This window comes from Notechis scutatus, chromosome 6, assembly GCF_049901735.1.
Source record: "Notechis scutatus isolate UNSWTSFEM ecotype Mainland chromosome 6, rNotScu1.2, whole genome shotgun sequence".
Classification (NCBI taxonomy): Eukaryota; Metazoa; Chordata; class Lepidosauria; order Squamata; family Elapidae; genus Notechis; species Notechis scutatus.
The window spans coordinates 19,347,199-19,360,615 of NC_142014.1; positions in this window are offsets into that span (position 1 = coordinate 19,347,199).

Here is a 13,417-nt window from a genome sequence, read left to right on the forward strand (position 1 = left end):
TTTGTGAATATGTTTGAATATATGTATGCATTTATGAATATAGATTTGTGAGACTTTGAATTTGAATTATATAGATATATAGATACATATATACAAATAGACAGATTATACCCAATGCATTTTGCTTTATTAATTCCAATTCTGATTCCATTTCCTGTTTCACTGTTTCCATGACTCCATCCAGTTTGTAAATTGGGCATATTCACACATTACACTAATCCATTGGCTCATTGAATGTTCCCAGGGTATATACAATTGAAAGTAAGAATTGTAAAGATAGAAATGTGTGCAATGCAATGTTATGTTTACTCAGAAGTAAACACAACCAAATCCAGTGTAGCTTCTTTTACGTAAGGGAACCATAGATTTAAATCCTCAAGTATGACTACAATTGTACACAGCCTTGTCTGGAAATAGGTTTTGTTCTTGGGAAATGTGAAACGTAGATAACATACATACAGTTCTGCCAAAAGAAATAGAATAGTCAGGGGAACCAGTTGTTTGCAGGAGTGCTTTAAAATTACTGTACATATATTTTCTCCTTGTTATTAAAATACCATATGAAGTTTAAGATCAATTTCAAATCTATTTGCTAGTCAGCTACATTTATGTCTAATGAGTAACTAAACTAAAGGCTACAGCATTGCTTGGTAACAACAATTATACAAATCAGGAGGGAAATGAATGCATAAATATCCATAATTTTGGAGTCTGCAGTGTGGAATGATTTAAAAGCAACGTTCAAAACTAAAGTCTCAGCAAGGCAAATGAAAACCATAATTTCCATAGATATACAGAAATCACAGTACTTTGAGTTTAACAGCTCAGCATTTAGAGGAACATATGTTTAGATTGCTTATAATTATTCTCATTAGATGCAGCATGTATTATTGTCTACATTCAGCCTTATACACAAACATATTTTATAGTTCTCTGGTTTAAATAAAAATCTCATACGCTAGTCTGATATATGAAATACTAACTATTGCAAGCTAAGTATTCTGCACAATCCTATGCTTCAAAAAATAACTCCTTGCTCTTTAGTCAAAGGAAGTCCATAGTCAGATCAGAAGAAATGGATAACATAACAGATAACAAATAATCAGAGTTGGAAGGGACCTTGTAGGTCATCTAGTCATATTTAAGATATATGCTTCCTCCCTATTTCCTGTTTTTATACGACATTGAGGAACAATTTTTGGATAATTCAAAAGTCTGCATGCATTTATATGGTAGATAGATTGATCTTAACAAATGCATTTGGATGTAATGTCTAGCAGATTCCTGGGAACCCAGACGAAGGAGAAGAACCATGATAGGAAAGATTCCTTAATCCAGGGTAAGAGGGAAATGTACAAAAGAAACGCAGAGTAAGCCTGATTTGAACTACACTAAATATAATTGATCTGTGTCAGACTCACAAGAGAGTTATGTTATCCCACCAATAATAAAGGCCATTCCAAAAATCCAACTTGTTCTTGTTCTTGTTTCCTGAATTTGCCAGTCTCCAAGTGTTGATTTTGGAATTATTTCTTTCCTTGACAAATTTGGCTAACATTCTCTGGTGACTGAAGGAGGAAGTGTGCAGAAGGTGAAAGTGGAAATTTTTGAGAAGCAATGAGACTGCCAGCTTGAACCATCCTCAAGGCCAACTGTCCTGGCTTCAGTATGAAGAAGGGAGGAACTCTGTACCTGAATCAGAGACTTTTCCAAAAACATCTTCTTGGCCCAGAGGTGGCAGGTTCTGACCAGTTCTGGAGAATCAGTAGCAGAAATTTTGAGTAGTTTGGAGAACCGGCAAATCGCACCTCTGACTGGCCCCGCCCCCATCTATTCTCTGTCTCCAGAGTCCCAGCTCATCAACTGGGTCTTCTTTTGTTGCCCTGCACAGAAGAACGGAGCTGGAAAGCAGGTTAGTGGGGTGGGGAGAAAATGGGGATTTTGCAGTAACCTTCCCCTACCATGCCCTCCAAGCAACACCATGCCCACCAAGCCACGCCCACAGAACAGGTAGTAAAAAAAATTGAATCCCGCCACTGTCTTGGCCAATAATTGAACTCTGGTTGCCTGGCTACAATGGGGGTGGGTGGGGGTAGGCTCTAGGGTTTGTTTCATTTTGGTGCTTGGCATGTTTTTGCTTCAGATCTTACCTGACTTTGCTGCATTCAGTTCTTTCCTACCCTGTTTCTCCAACAATACGGCCTCCCCCAATAAGAAGTCCCAGCATGTTTTATAGGCATGAAATGAAATTAAGCCCCTCCCCCCAAATTAAGGCCTATATTAAAACATGTGAAATGGGGGGGGGCTTGCTGTTAGGAAGTACTTTTGTTGCAAACCCGGATATGGTGCTGCCTGCGTTGACCCCGATACGAAGTGCCCCACCAACGCCGAGGTCAACATCCAAGCCGTCGCTGCCCGCCCGCCCAAAGACCCGGCCTTATTATATGAGAAACACGGTAGTAAAAACTACCTTTTCTCTACTTCTATGGACTCAAGGGTTTTTCTTTCCCAGGGATTGAGGCAGCCCTGACAAAATAAATAAATAGATAGATAGATAGATAGATAGATAGATAGATAGATAGATAGATAGATAGATAGATAGATATAGATAATAAATACATAAAATTTTTCATTTTTAGCAAAAAGTCCAGAAAGAGTTTCCAATCACTAATAAATGTATTTGTTGTCTTCTCCTTAATCAAGCAAGTTAATTTTGCCATTTCTTAAGGTGACCAACTTTTTTACAATGAGAAGGAGGACACAAATAAATTGAAGAAAAAAACAAAGCCACTTGCGCATGGCCCACCCTTGCGCATGGCACACTCTCTCAAAACAATTCTCCTGTGTGGAGCGCATGCGTCTCATAATCGCATCTCGCCGCACTGTACCGAGCCTTGACGAATCGTCATGTCAAATACAAATACGTCACATCACACACAACGGATCGGATCGGCATTGATCAAATACGGAGATTTACAGATTAGTCTTCAAATATCAAAAAGGAGGACGTGTAGGAGGACACTTTTCGAGAGAGGACAGAACTTACAAAAGGAGGACTGTCTTCCTTAAAGGAGGACGGTTGGTCACTTTACATTTCTCCAAATTATGTTATTTTCCCCAGCCACTCCTCTGCAAATGACTATTTCAGAATCGTTCCATCTAAAAAGAAGAAGATACTTTTGATACCGCATCAGTTCCCATCAAATCTCGACTGGCCTTGAATCTTTGTCAGGACTTGGGGGGGTTTCTCTACAAATGCCATAAGCTGCCTCAATTCTCATCTCTTTTCCTGCTAACGTGTTTTAAAATCTGCAATGCTGTTTCAGTACATGAAACCACTTGTACTGAACCACATCCATCCACTCAACTGCAGTATCTTATCAAGAAGCAGAATCAAAAAGACAAGTGGATATTCTTTTTCACCACTCTTGAGGCATTTGCCTTGATAAAAAAGAAAAAAGAAACAGTAAACTAACCCGCAAAACTAAGGATAAAGAAAAACGGATATCAGGTTGGCATTTTTTCCTTAGCCAAAAGGCCCATATAGAAATTTACCAGTAATCCCAGTGGTCATTACTTAAGTGACATTTACATAATCTAGTTAGGTGAAGACTAGCTAAGGTGGAAATTTGTAGTGATAAACACATATAAACGTTGTGGAAACTTGACTTTATCTTCTAGCTCCCCCTGCTGTAAATTTCCTTTTCAATCACTCTATTTTAGAAAACTTTTGCTTCACACAGTTTTTACATTTGAGTGTTCGCTGCTAATGTGACGACCTGGCTATTTTATAGCACTCTTCCTCTTACAAACACCATGCTCTACCTCTGTTGAATTCTGAACTTTTCTGGCTTAGCCCTACTGAGTGTAACTTCCAGATTCCGTAATTGTCTTAAAAGCACAACAATCAGGTTTTGCCATGGAAGCAAACAAGATCTGGAAATATTGATACAGGTAATCCTTGACTTACAACCATTCCTTTGCTGACCATTCAGAATTACAATGGGGCTGAAAAATGTGATTTATGAACATGAAGGTTGACTCAGGCTTCCATCTTTCCGAAGTCGGTAAAAATGAGGACCCGCATTGTTGGGGGAAATATGCTGACTCTGTAAACGGTTTAGGGAGGGCTGCAAAGCACTGTGAAGTGGTATATAAATCAAAGTGCTTATTGCTATTTTTCACACATGTGTCATGTCCCTGGTGGAGACTGACTCTGAGAGAGAGGAGGAACAGACAACAGGGAGTGGAAGTGTGGCTCCGGAGGTTGTGGAAGAGGCTGGGGAAGGGCAGAGGCTGGCTGAGCAGTCAGAGGAGGACCCTGGCCCATCCCCTATCCATCCTAGGGCACGCAAGGAGAGGAAAAGGGAGAGATGTTGTCTACTTGGGAGGAGAGGGCCTTGATCCTTGGGCTGCAGCTGTGACAACTGAATAAGAGGACAGACATGTGTACAGGCAAGCGCTGGAAACAAAGCGTGGAAATATCACTAGTTTATGGTTCCTCTCCGAGTTTGGCGTCCTTCCCAGTGTGTATTCTGTTATCTGTGGATGTTCTCCAGCCCTTATCTTGCCTGGTTTGTGTTGTTTTTTCCCTCCTTCTTGTAACTGCTTGTGTGGGAGTTTTTGTCTTCTGTCAAGGATATTTGGAACTTGGAAGCGAAGTGAAGGAATAAAAGGGGCTTCACCTGTTTTTCGTGACTGTTTGTTTTGTATCCCTGCCCTGGGTCATCACAATATGTGAAAAACGTATGCATCCCCGTGGTCACATGATCAAAATTTGGATCCTTGACAACTGGGATCACATGATCACCATTTGCAACCTTCTGACAAGCAAAGTCAATGGGGAAGCCAGATATACATAATAACTGTGTTATTAACAACTGCAGTGATTCACTTAGCAACGGTGGCAAGAACGTTTGAAAAATGGGGCAAAACTCACATAACATCTTAGCACCAGAAATTTGGGGCTCAATTAGGGTCATAAACGGAGGACTACCTGTATGTAAAACACCTAATAACCCCAGAGCAGTCATTCAGAACCAATACTTTAGGCTAGACTAATAGAATATTTGTAGCTCAGGGTTGAACTGTGGAGGTCTGTGGTGCTCTCAGCTTGGTGGCTTTCTTTCCAAACTATGTAATATCATCAGCACTGAGCTCAAAGAACATCAAGGACCCCACAGTACTTCTATATTATTGGTAAGCAAATAACATGGACATGAAACGTTCATGAGATGTGTAGGCCAAAATCAGCAAGATAGTGGACAAAGTGTTGTGATGCAACTCATGTTTCCCTTACACATTGTATGTTCAAAAGGGTCAGTATTGACATCATAATCTCTCTTTGTCACCTTGCTGATTCTGATTTTAAACATAGGCAAGAGGTTCTACACTTAGGCGAGAAAAAACAAAAGTACAGGAACATCACAGGTGGTACCTGGCTCAATAGCAGTAACTGAGAGGGATCTAGGTGTCCTAGTGAACAAACATGTAAATATGAGCCAATGGTATGATAAAGCTACCAAAAAATATTAGGCTCAGAGGTGGTATTCAGCAGGTTCTGACCAGTTCTGGAGAACCGGTAGTAGAAATTTTGAGTAGTTCAGAGAACCGGCAAATACCACCTCTGATTGGCCCTGCCCCCATCTATTCTCTGCCTCCCGAGTCTCAGCTGATCGGCTGGGTCTTCTTTTGTTGCCCTGCACAGGAGAATGGAGCTGGAAAGCAGGTTAGTGGGGTGGGGAGAGAATGGGGATTTTACAGTATCCTTCCCCTGCCATGTCCATCAAGCCACACCCACAGAACCTGTAGTAAAAAGAAAAATGAATCCCACCCCTGATTAGATTCCATCATCAGAGGGATAGAATCAAAATCACATGAAGTGTTGATACCTCTTTATAATGCCTTGATAAGATCACACTTGGATCCAGTTTTGGTCACCATAATATAAAAAGATGTTGACACTCTAGAAAGAATGCAGAGAAAAGCAACAAACATAATTGGCGGGGGGTTGAAGGTTAAAACATATGAAGAACAGTTGCAGGAATTGTGTCTAGTGAATAGAAGGACGATGGATGACATGATAGTAGTGTTCCAATTTTGAGGGCCTTCCATAAAGAAGGGGAGGTCAACCTATTTTTCAAAGCACTAGAAGGCAAGACAAGGAACAATGGAGGGAAACTAATCAAGGAGAGATGCAACCTAGAACTAAGGAGAAATTTCCTGACAGGGAGAACAATTAATCAGTGGAACAATTTGCCTCCAGAAGTTATGGGTGCTGCATCATTGGAGGTTTTTCAGAAATGGGACATTCATTTGTCTGGAATGGCATAGGGTCCCTTGCTTGAGCAGAGGGTTGGACGAAAAGATCTCCAAGGTCCCTTCCAACTCTCTTATAATGTTATTCTGTTATTTTGATCTGCCCACTTCCCTCTCCCTGGACCCTGTTGCATGGAGTGCCCGGGAATTAAACTTAGCATGAGTCTTTACCATTTTAATAATATTTAGTTCTTCAGCCTACAGCAGAAAATGAGCCAGAACAAATTTACAATAAGCACAGTAAAGTATCTTTCCTGGTGCACTTGGGGAGAAATGGGATAAAGATGCTTAACTGAGAAAGCTGCCCACAAGCAAAGCTTCTCCAAGGGTCCTTGGCTTTGCTACAAAGGCAATGGCTTGTAGCTGATTGATTATAAAATTCAAGCCGCTTCTCCTTTGAAGCCCTCAATGTGTGTGACCTCTCCATTAGCTTAAAGCTTTGAAGTTCAAAGGAGTCTTAGCAAAATCTTTAGCGCCTAGGTGGGAAAATACCCTATATAAAGAACATCCCGGGGTTTTTACTCACCTTTAGACACATACGACACACAAAAGATACAGAATCTGTGACCATTAAGGCACTAAATCACAGACTATCTACAAAGTCCAAAGGAGCAATGCAAGCTGAATCCCAACTGACTACAAAGTCACTTGAGCAGTTTTTTTTTTTCATGGTATGACTGAATAACATGAGGATTTCCTTAGTCAGGGAAGACGGGAAAAGAGTGGCACAGAAAGCAGGTAAGCCAGAAGTGCCCCTGGTAGCATGGAATAATATGATTTTTCTGCTGCCCTAAATAACACAGTTCTATTCAGCCTGCATAAAAGCTAGCATTTAATTTCCTCTGTAAGAGCAAATGCCTACTTATTCAAATGTAAAGTGGAAGAAAAAGGTCTGGGACTTGCATTTTATTTCTTCCACAATAATCGAAAGTGGCATTTTTATCAGCATCTAGTTTCTCATAAGTTGGGGGAAAATGAACTGGGAAATGAATAGCGATGCTTCTACAGTGCAAAGATTGTGGAAATTTCTTGGAGGACTTGACCCCACCCAACTGAAACTTTCAGAATGTATTATGTCTAAATAAGAGGAAGTGAGCGTTTTCTGCAGCTTGAAGGACAAAGATACCTCTTGGGGGTTCAAATTTGAAAGAACAAAGCTGTGTATTAAGAGATGAAGAATCCTCTGTCCTTGCAGTTAAGCCAACCTGAGAGTAGTGGTTATATTTCATCTTATTATGAGCCTGAGGATAAGAGACTGTTCAACCTAAATAGTGAGGAAAGGGAAAAAAAAGAAGCCTTGCCCTTTAAGGAATAGGCAAAGTTCTTTCCTTTGTAGATTCAAATTTCCTGGATGGGAGAAATGCAAAATGATTTGGTCAGCTGTGTTGAAAGTCAGAATCAGTTTATTAATAGGAAGGCAGATAAGAAGAAATCTCACAGGGTTCCTAGGATTAATCTAATCTTGTGAGTAGATAAACCCTTTTTTTAATACCCTTCAGATCCTTTGATTTTGTAAGTGTGAACCCTTGAAGTCTTTGATTTGTGTGTGTGTGTGTGTGTGATGAGTTCCTGTCTCTTGATATCGGGATCTCTTCCTGGGATCTTGGTAGGAGTAATTGTTTTATAGTAGCTGTTTGTTCACTTTGTAGCTGCTTGTTGCATTAGGTTGCAATATCCCGAGTTTCCTGTTAGGCGTTTTGGTTTGCTTTTCACAAGTTTTTTATAGCTTGCCATCTATTTGATTTGTATGGGAAAGGATCTTAGCTAGTTTGTAGGGTTTTTTCTCTGTATCTCATGCCTGTAATTTTCTCCTTCCTTTGTTGTGAAAAGTAAGGTGGCTCCAGCTATTTTAATAGCCCTCATTGGCAAAGAGTGGGGGCTGTTTTCCTAGAAGAGGGGGGAATCGCAACTTCCAACAATAGGGCACCTATCATTCAATCTTATCAGCCTTGTCTTGATCTGACCATGTTTGTCTTCCAGATATCTTTATAGATCTTGCTTCTCAGTTTAGAAGCACGTTTATAGAAGGATGTTTATTTATTTAAAGCATTTTTTTAAATCCTTCTCTTTAGCCATCTGGGCTTTTTCAGTCAGGTGGAAGAGGGGAAGAGACCTTCATGCCTGGAAAATAATGATCTAAAAGATAAAACACAACAGGAAGCTGGTATAGGGAAGAAAGAGAGGCAAAGATACATTCCAATATTGAGTCTTAAATTTGTGAGAAGGGACTCAAACCTCCGCACTAGTCAATCTCCCCATTGTTTACCAGGGCAAAAGGTTAAAAATTACAATCAGGACAAAAGGGAAGAAATTGCAATAGGCTTAACACAAACATTAAAATGTAGGGGAGGTATTAGCCTCTCCAAGTGAACATTCCTTCCAGGATGCCAGAAAAAAAATAGCAATTTTTTGCAGACATTTTTGCAGATTTTGCTGAGATTTTGCCTTGAGAAATTGGGTATGGCTAGTCTAGAGAAAAGAAGGACTAGGGGTGACATGATAGCAGTTTTCTACTATTTGAGGGGCTGCCACAAAGATGAGGGGGGTCAATTTATTTTCCAAAGCACCAGAAGGGCAGGACAAGAAACAATGGATGAAAACTACTCAAAGAGAGAAGCAACCTGGAATTAAGGAGAAACTTCTTAAAAGTGAGGACAATTAACCAGTGGAGCAGCTTGCCTTCAGAAGTTGTGGGTGCTTCATCACTGGAGTTTGTTAAGAAAAAACTGGACAGCCACTTCTCTGAAATGGTATAGAGCAGGGGTGGGCAAACTACGGCCCGGGCCACATCCGGCCCGTTGGTCTGTCCAATCCGGCCCGCCCCTGAAAAAAAATTGCTGGGCCACGTATTGCCCTGCGCCATGTGGCCCCAAAGCTGCAAAACAGTGCGGAGCGCTCTCGGGGTAGGAAAGAAAGAAGAACTTTGCAAAGGCGTCGGCTGGGAGTTCGAAATCACCTTCGAGTGCGACCTCTCCGAAGGTGAGTCCCCGCCGATCCCCTTTTTTTCCGGGGCTTCCAGGCTTAAACTTTGCAAAGGCAAAGTTTGCAGGTGGGAGCGTCTTCCGGCCGAGGAGCGGGAAGGATTCTGCCCGGCGGGCGGGAAGGCTGCTTGGGCGGGCTGCTTGGAGCCACCTAAAGCTAGGCCGCTGCTGGTGGAGCCTTGCCCTGCCTTGGTGCCCGTTCCCGGCTCGGCGGTCCTGCTCGGGCGGCACTTTAAAAGCCTGCTCCCAGCACCCTCCCAACAACTTGCGGCTTCCTTTTTCCTCGCGGGCGCTTGCGCCTGGCCCCGAGCTGCGTGGCAGAGGAAACCGGAGCACCGGGTCGCCTTTCCAAGCAGCCCGCCCGCCTGCCCACCGGGCGGAACCCTTCCGCTCCTCGGCGGGAAGACACTCCCGCCTGCAATCTTTGCCTGTGCAAAGTTTAAGCCTGGAAGCCCGGAAACCCCAGCAACTTCCCAGCAACTTTCGGCTTCCTTTTAACTCGCGGGTGCTCGCGCCTGGCCCTGAGCCGCACAGCAGAGGGAAGCCCGGCGGGCGGGCGGGCTGCTTGGAGGAGCGACCGGTGGTGCTCCGGCAGCAGCAACAGGCAGTTCCGCCCGGGCTCCGCTCAGGTGTCCGGCTGGGGCTGTCAGGAGTTGCTACCGCCGGCGCAGCTCCGCGCGGCTCCAGTCCCGCGTTGCCTTGGGAAGGAAAAGGCAAAACTAGGAGCCGCTGAGCCTGAGCCTCGGTGCCACTGCTGCCATTGCAAAGCACCGCCGCGGCTCTTCCTTTTTGCCTTTCCCTTCCCAAGGCAATGCGGGACTGGGCCGTGTGGAGCCACGCCGGCGGTAGCAACTCCTGACTCAGGGAGCCTCCGAGGGAGGGGAAGGAGGAGAAGAGGGGGAAGGGTGGGGGCGATTCCCAAAAATCTTGTGCTGACCCGGCCCGTCTGTCAAATTTTAAAAGTCAATGCGGCCCCGAGCCAAAAAGTTTGCCCACCCCTGGTATAGAGTCTACTGCTTGAGCAGAAGTTTGGACCATAAGACCTTCCAGTTCTATTCTGATTGATTAATTAATTCTCCTAATTAAGTAACAAAAGGTTCTTCTTTCCCCTAAGAGCAGGGGTGTCAAACTCAAGGCCTGCGGGGCCACCCTGGAGGGATCGGTGCCCACGGGGCATCTGCCAGTGAAAATGGAGCTCGGGAGAGTTGCGTGTGGATCTCCTGAGCTCCATTTTTGCTGGCAGGAGGCCATCGCAGCCAGAATCGGAGCTCGGGAACCTGTTTTCACTGGCAAAGCATTCGGGCCACCACAGGCGCCCCGACACGAGTGATATTGAGCTGGCCACGCCCATTCTTGCCACACCCACCCTGGCCTCCTTGAGGTCAAACACAACCCAAATTGAATTTGACACCCCTGCCTAAGAGTGTCACCAATGTTAATTAAACAGAAACTGCAAACTCAGCAAAGAACCCAACCACTGAGTGCTCCCTTTTGGAAATCTGGGTAATTACATTTTCCCAGAATTCCTAGAGGACGAGCGCTCTTTTACCTGCATTTGGGGAATAAAGGCGAGACTTGCCTATAAAAGGAGCTATTAAGAGGGACTTAATTTGTGGCCACCTCTAATAGTCCTCAACTTCACCTCTGATTCAAGCAGCTGTGTGTAGAAACTGTATTTTCTTTTTAACAAATGTAAAGATTACTTTTTAAATTATGACTACCTCGATTCCATTTGAAAGATAAGTGGAGCTTAAGGCTCTGTTTCTTCCCTTGATTTAATTAAAAAAAAAACAGCCACTAAAAATGTCACAAATATTAATTTAGTTTGATATTTTATAGAATAGTATGCAGAGGGATGGTCTTACAATTTCTGAAAATGAACTAATGGCAACATACAGTTAATAACCCAATATTTTATTAAAGAAAGCATTCTGTTCTTGCACATGGATGTGCCCCTATGTGAGACTGGAGTTATACACTGCATTAAGCCAACTCTGACTGATTCCAAAACACAAGTTTAAACTAATTCATGATTTAAAGCAGGGGCAAGCCATCTTTTTAAGAGAGCCTCGGTGGCGCAGTGGTCAGAGTACTGTACTGCAGGCCATTTCTGCTGACTATTGGCTGCCTGCAATTTGGCAGTTCAAATCCCACCAGGCTCAAGGTGGACTCAGCCTTTCATCCTTCCGAGGTGGATAAAATGAGGACCCAGATGGTTGGGGGCAATGGGCTGACTCTGTAAAACCGCTTAGAAAGGATAGATAACAGATAATCAGAGTTGGAAGGGAACTTGTAGGTCATCTAATCCAACCCCCCCCCCCCGCCCAAGCGAGAGACCCTACACCATTTCTGACAAATGGCAGTCCACAGGGCAGTCCACAGGGCTGTAAACAGTGGTGGAATTCAAATAATTTAACAACCGGTTCTCTGCCCTAATTATTTCTTCCAACAACCAGTTCACCAAACTGCTCAGAAACTTAACTACCAGTTCTCCTGAAGTGGTGTGAACTGGCTGAATCTCACCAGTGTCTATAAAGCACTATCAAATGGTATATAAGTCTATTGCTATGGTATATAAGTGGTATATAAGTCTAAGTGCTATTGCTATTGCTATTTTTCAGACAGAGCGCTATACTTTGGGTGAGATCTATGGGGCCATTCTCCAATAATGTGATGGTCTCATGATTTGGGAGGACAATTTTTGGTCTGTTTGATCATCTGAGTGATAGTTTTAATAACGAAAATAGTTGTGTCAACATTGATGTTTAATTTGCTAAAATATTGTATTTTGGGGCAAATTTGGGGCTTTGTGAAGATGCGATGGACTATCACATTTGTTATGTCATTTGTGTGGAATCCAGCCTTAATGCTGAAACTGAAGACCGCTCTCTCTACTGCCCTGGGAATAGGGACTGAATTGAATTCACACACCATATGGAGGTAAAAATAAACCAATGCCAGCTATGTGTGAATCAAGATACGTTCTTTCATACCTGTCAACACCTGTAATGAAATGATGCCTCTTCTTCAAGCACCTTGTTCATCAACCTAGTGTGATTCTTTCTCAGCAAGGTTCTTTCCCCTTATACACTTGAACAACTGAAACATTAATCCTACTCACCAATTTCCTTGCCAGGAATGTGTTGCTGATAGATGTGTTACTTATCTTGAATGCCCATCCCTGATCCTTTAAACAAAAACAGGAGAAAAAAAAATCATCAGCTGTCTCTCACAGTTCGGAAATAGAGATGACTACAGGGTATATTTTAGTTAAGTTTTAGGCAATCTTTTCAATTCATATCTCTTAGCGAAAGAACCTTGTTACCTTTTAAATGATAAAAGATAGCATAGAATACTTTATTGTAGGGTATAGAATACTGTATCTGGCCAAGTGTGATTAGACACATAAGGAATTTGTCTCTGGTGCAGGAGCTCTTCATTGTACATGCAAAGCAACAGAGCAATAATAATCACAATAATAATAATATCAATAAGAGGGGTAGTAAAGAAGATAAGAAGGATAATAATGCTACAGCCATAGAACATGGATTTAATGCATACTCATTAAACAATACTGTGAGAATTAGATGTTCAGCAGAGTAGTGGCGTGAGGTAAGAAACTGCTACTGAGTCTATTTGTTTTGGCACAGAAATAACACACAATGCCCTATAGCAGAGTCCCATATAGGGAGGAGTTGAAACAGTTTATGCCTAGGATGTGAGGGGTCTGTAGATATTTTCTCAGTCCTCCTTCTGATTCACGCAATATACAGGTTTTCTAGGGAAGGCAAGCTGGTTGCAATTATTCTTTCTGCAGTCTTAACTATCCATCAGAGTCTGTACTTGTTCTGTTTGATTGCTATACCAAAACAGATAGTTATAAAAGTACAAATGACAGACTCGATGATTCCCCTGTTTCGAATTGTTTCAACAACTCCTGGGGCAGTCTGAACTTCCTGGGCTGACACAGGAAAAAATATTCTTTGTTGTGCTTTTTTAACGAGGGTTCTAATGTTAGGTGTCCATTTCAAATCCTGGGAGATTATAGAATTCCATAATCTGAAGGGTTCTATTGCTGATACGGTGCTGTTGGATATAAGAAGAGGTGGTAGAATGGA